This window comes from Pongo pygmaeus, chromosome 21 (genome assembly GCF_028885625.2).
Source record: "Pongo pygmaeus isolate AG05252 chromosome 21, NHGRI_mPonPyg2-v2.0_pri, whole genome shotgun sequence".
In the NCBI taxonomy this organism is placed as follows: domain Eukaryota; kingdom Metazoa; phylum Chordata; class Mammalia; order Primates; family Hominidae; genus Pongo; species Pongo pygmaeus.
In genome coordinates, this window is record NC_072394.2 from 42,229,539 (window position 1) to 42,235,538 (window position 6,000).

General features: G+C 38.9%; 1 long non-coding RNA gene across 1 annotated transcript in view; it reads left to right on the top strand.

Annotated features, from left to right (window-relative positions):
• LOC134738913 (uncharacterized) overlaps nt 1-5,454 on the top strand; it is a 29,494-nt gene extending 24,040 nt beyond the window's left edge. The window contains exon 3 of the long non-coding RNA XR_010125193.1: nt 5,291-5,454. This is a non-coding gene — a long non-coding RNA (uncharacterized LOC134738913). The remainder of the gene's footprint in view (nt 1-5,290) is intronic.
• The last annotated feature ends 546 nt before the right edge of the window (nt 5,455-6,000 follow it).

Consider the following 6,000-nt stretch of genomic DNA (forward strand, 5'->3'; position numbering starts at 1 on the left):
CATTGCAGTATTATGAAACTCTAAAAGCAGGATATCATGAAAGTTTTTAAACACATTTGACCAAGAATTCTGATTCTGGTGAGATGTTTTTCCTGGGAATACAATTGTGCACAATAAAATTTTGGAGATGGTGTTCAGTTCATTCCTTCATCATCCCTCATTTTGACATACGCTGTCCTAGGCTGGTTCTTCAGCAACTACCTCTGAAGTGTTCATATCCACACTGGTCTTGTTTGTGCTTTGTGTTGCTGGGGCTAGAGCTCTAAAACCATATTTCTGCTCTACTACCTGGCTCCATCTAGGTTCTGCTAGTTGAGGAAGACTAGAAGAAGAAGGCTTTCTGCTTCCTGTTTCTTTCTGCCTCTTGTTCTCTTAGCTATGTCCTAAGCAACACTTTCTCACCCTAACAGTAGTAGTTCTTTCCTGTCTCAGCAGCTGAATCCAGCTGGGTTTTTTTAAATGACACTTAAAGAACTAGTGCCATAACCCCCGTCCCCCAATCAGCATGGGCCAGTTTAGACCCCTCCTCAGTTGTTTGAGCCTCAGCTCCAAGGTGTCCCTTCTGTAAGGGTCTAAGTATTCATAATTGAAATCTCTTTCCTTTGTTCACACAGCTGTGGGGTGGTAGCTATTTACTACTGGTGCTACTTTTGGATACCACAGGGTGTTATCTTTGTCATTTCAGTTCCTCAACACAGCTCTTTATATTAAATTTTCTGTTAAAAGAATACATGCAGTTCTTTCTGACTCCTGATTATACCTGTCCAATATACTCCCTTCATTCTCCCCACTCCCTAGGCCAACAATCTGAGTGGTAAAGCAGAAAGTGATTTGAATGAGATCATATAAAGGATTCCAACATTAGCTCAGTCACTGTTTCTGGGCTAAACTGAGCTGTCTCTGTTCTCAGCTCTCAGAGTGAGCTCTTCTCAGTCTCCAGGAAGTTAAGGCCTAAGAAGACGAGCCTCCATGGAAACAGACCTACCCCCAGCCTACCCCTTCTGGCTTTTCCTGGTCTGTTTAGTTATGAATACATTGATCTGAATTTGTCACATTTATTCTTCTCACTTGGAATCTTGTATCTACTACCTTGACAAAATCATGGAGAGAGACCATGACCACGTTTTTATTATCTGATTGTCTTCCTGGAAATACAGAGTTGTGACTGTCACTGGCTGGCAGCTATAATTGTTAAATCTAACTGAAGAATTGAAGTCTACTACATTCAGGAGTGTTTGGATCCTAGACCCTGATTTTGGCTTTTAATTCATGCCTTTCTACACTGGCGCATTTTTGCATATGTATGCATGTTCATGTGTTGTAGGTCCTTCTCTGTCCATATATGCACACTTGCATGTACATGAACATGTGCCACTATGTAGGCATGTGTGTGGTGTGTGTGTGTGTGTGAATATGTGTGGGTGTGAATATGCTTAGGATAGACAAGACCATTTTCATACACAAGACTATTTTCACCACTGTATCTCTAGTATCTCACATAGAGTCTGTGCAAATGGATGCTCAAACAGTTATTGAATGAATGAATGGATGCATGAAAGAGTGAGTGTTAATGCTAACACAAAAAGGAACGAAATCTGTTCATTTCTTTATTTAAGGTGGGCTCATCTAGATCAGCTCTGTTTAATAGACATATAATGCAAGTGACATAAGTAATTTTAAATTTTCTAGTAACCACATTGAGGGAAATAAAAAGAAATAGAATAAATTAATTTTAAAAATATTTTTATATAATCAACATATCAAAAGTGTCATTATTTCAGAATAATGAATATAAAATAAATACCAATGAGATATTTACATTTTTAAAAGCCTTTGAAATTCAGTATATATTTTACTCTCATAGCACATCTAAGTTAGGAGTAGCCACATTTCATGGACTCAATAGTCCCATGTGGCTCATAATTGCAGTTTTAGTCAGTTTAAGTCTTGTTAATATCCTTTGGACAATGGAGGAATGGAGGATATTTTCTATTTTCTATTCTTCAAAGTTTAGAAATAAGGAGTCTTTGGAATCCGGGATACTTTTTGGATTGGAGAAATGTTGGTTGAGAATGTGAATCTCTGATAACCCCTAACTGCTGCAAAAGTTACATGGTTCAGCTCACGTGTCTTTCTCTGTCCTCCCACTCCAGTGTTCTGGAGGGGAACCAAACTAGGGCCCTATTCTGAAACCTATTTTCCTTTCCTAAAATCTAAGCCCCTTTGCTGGAAATGTGTCTCTCTCTCTGGAACCTGATCCCATTCCAGAAACCTGTATCTTTTTCTGGAACTGGCTACAACTATCTCTTTCCTCTTCAAGCTCAGCCATGAAGAAATTTTTTAAAAATAAAAAATACAAACACACACTAATAACAAGAAAGCATGTGTTATCTTCTTCTCTCTTATATCCTCCATCTTCAATGTCTTTGTATTAGATCAGATATTGCTCAAAATACAGGAGCCTGAAATTTCTACCCACCCTTTTTTTTTGAGCCAGAAATTCCCTAGATTCACAATGTCATCATCCACCCCTATCAATACCCCCATTTTATGGCTGTGATGGTGGTAGAAATTCACATGGCCTTAGTGGAAAGCCCTGTGTCTCCCCTTCCCCCTGCCTCATCTTCTCTGTTATTAGGTACAACAGAATCTCAGAGATGGCTCCATTGGCTTCAGACAATCTGCCCATTACATTACACACAATGTCTTTTTAAATTCGCTAAAATGGAGTAATTTTTAACAAGCGGGTGGTGGGGAGGACTTCACATATTTTTCATTAACGTATACTGTTAACTATGCCAGTAAATTATGGATAATTTAATTTAATTTAGGCTTAATGGCAACATTTTTCCTCACTAATGAAATGGTTATTTGTTATTAGGAAAATATTTATTGAAGTGGAATTGTGTGATCTCTCACATCATTATTAAACCTTGTTAAACCATTTTTTAATTTCAATTTGGGTTTAATTAAGAGTCATTAAGCATTTTATTAAATCTAAATTAAATTCTAATGGAAATGGGATTTGCCAAAGAGACAGTTGTGCCCTTTCTTCACTCTCAGTTCTCTCAAAGTGACATAGTTACAAAAGGACTTGGGGTGAAGTGGAACTCCAATACTATTGATAAAATGGAAAGAACAAAGGCTTTGTTTCAGATTGATCATGGTTCTAATACCAGAACTGCTTCTGACATACCATGAGACCTTGGGCAAGTCATATCATTTTTGTGATAATCACCTTACTCTTCTGTAAGATGAGGACTATAATAGAGTGTCTGTGGAAACAAAAGGACAAAAATTATATACCAAATGGATATTTTAAGCTTCTTTTTTTGTCTGAGGTATCTACAATTCCTTAGGAAATGAAATTTAAAAAAAAAAACATGTTTGTTGAAGGAAAAAAAAAAAGGAAACCGATGTGACTAAAAAAATGCCAACGTACATCGAGTTGTCTATCTGAAGCCTGAATTCCAAAGAGGTTGTAACTGGAGCAAAGACAAGGGAGTAAATTAGAGTTTAATGAGCCTGAACTTGGAAAAGGCTAGACCAAGAAGACAGGAGCACAGGTCAACTGTGATGAGTCTTGTCCACCTGAAAACACATGGGAGGCCTCCCGCCGGGTTTGGACCTTATGAAACAGTTGGTTAACGGGAAGCCTGCATGACATGGATAGATCTATCTTGGCCCAATATAGTGGAATTCAAAAGTAAATCCTAGTCCTATGTAGAGTCCTTGAAAGGGACAAATATCAGTATTCATTCTTTCAACAGATTACCTCCATGTATCTCCTATATGCCAAGTCATGTTAGGGGTATGGCAGCCAACAAGCTCAGACAAATCCTCTTGGGAACTTTGTGACGTAATGGTAGAGAAACACATGGCAACAACACACCACAAAATAAAAAGTGGTATAATGGGAATATGGATAATGTGCTCTGTTAAGAGGATTGTCTGATGTGCCAATTTTTGAATATTGACACTGCATGACTTACCAGCATGTCATCCCTTTAAGAGTCTCTTCTCTGAATTCTACTTTGGATATTCACCAAAGTCTTGACTTAACTCAAATCTTGAATTCAATCTCACCTGTAGCTCCTGGAAAAAAAATGTCATTTTTTCCTGAATGACCCACCAGTTGGATAAGTCTCTAATTTTACCTGCTCAGGAGAGCTGCTGGAGTATACCTCTTCAAAAAGAAACATTCATACTTGACATGACTTTTACTTCTTCTGGAATTAGTTCTTTAGAAATAGGTACAGGTCTTTATTTTTGACATATCTCAACCTTAGATGGAAACTTTTGCCATCTTGATATCTGAAGACAGTTTTCAACACATACCTAAACCCAGGGAGGCTTTTTACCTCCCAGTACTTTTCTTTGCTTTTTATACATTCAGTAATTAAAACCAGAGGAAAACTTATACAGGCCAAAGAGAGCAAGGGGGCAGCCCCTGAATGATTCCTACATTAACACTAAATGTATTTATTTTCATCAGCCTAACACATACTCATGTGCACATGTGCATATGTATGTGAGTACAGAGGTATGTGCACATGCATGCAGACTCAGCTGCATAACTTCCATCTACCCTTCCAGATCCATTCTAAATCCATTTCTACTCTGTTCTGCGATCCAGAAGTCTGACAAGTGTGGCCAACCTCAATGAGTCCTCTCAACTTTTGGCTTCTGGTTGGGGTCAGCAGAAAAATTCAGAGAGAAGGAAGAGTGAAGGGAATTAATGTGTTCTCTCATCTCCCTTCCTATGAGGTATCATGAGTGGCTTCATGTGTTGACCAAGATTACAGCTTCTGCCATATGACTGTTTTTCTCCAGGGGACTGCTCTCTGCCCTCATCCCTTCAGGTCTAGGGCAGTCACAGAGTTCCGGTATTGCTATCCCCAGGACACTACACTGTGGTGTGCCCCTATGGTTACTCTGCAACCTGCTTATGCCTTTGTAAATAGTTGCTTTACTAAACACTTTTGAAGTTGCCAAGTTTGATTGTGCTATCTGCTTTCTACCATGATCCTGATTTATAGATGTACACAGAAGCACTCAGATCAAAGGTCTCATTCAATGTTGAACTAGACTGCCTTTTCAGGGGGCTGGGAACATTGGCTAGTGGCCAGTCAAGGTGTCTCTAACTGTGTTTCTAGTCAATCTGAGATATAATAAAAGTGCTGGAAAGATCAGCAGACTTGATCCATTCCTTCACCATGTCTTTCTGCTCCCAGGAGAAGGTCAAGCTCTGTAAGTTTCCGTCTAATGCCTTCTTTTGTCTTCATTCCAGAAAAGGAGATGACTGAGTGGCCCAGATGGAAAGCAGAAATGCAGACAGAGGCCTGTGGAAGAAGAATCTTAAAATAACTAAGCAACTTCAAGAAAACAAGTGAGGATTTATTGGAAACAACTGCCTTGAAAGAAGAAAAAAACACTCCAACTTGGTAAGAAAGATGAGAGGACACAAAAACAAGTCAGATTAGAATCACTACAAGAAAATTAAAAAGAAAGAAAGAAAAAAAGAAAAGGGCTAGTCCAAAAAAAGAGAAAAGGTCCAGAGAGCAAAAGTCCAGGATACCCGGGCCTCTGTCTTCCTTTTACCAGCCACGGGGTGATCTGAACTTATATATCTGAGCACTCACAGGCACTGAAAAAAAAAATCACAGAAGTGGAGTGAGGAGTAAGGAAGAAGACCTAGAACATCTTTTCACTGGTGTGAATTGACAGAAAAATCAGGCCATCACTTCAAGGAGTGGGATGATCACTTTATGGGGATATCACCTAAGTACAGCCTGACGCCCCATGCTACCCTCACTCCCAAGACCAGCCGAGAAAGATGGATCAGGAAGCCAGGTCAACAGTTCCGTCTTTGACACTTACTAGCTATAAAACTGAAGAAGTTGTCCGATATCTTTGTCTCAGTTTTTTTATATGAAAAATGACAGACAATTCATGAGGTTGTTGTGAAGACTAAAAGAAAGATTAAAAGTATTGCATTGT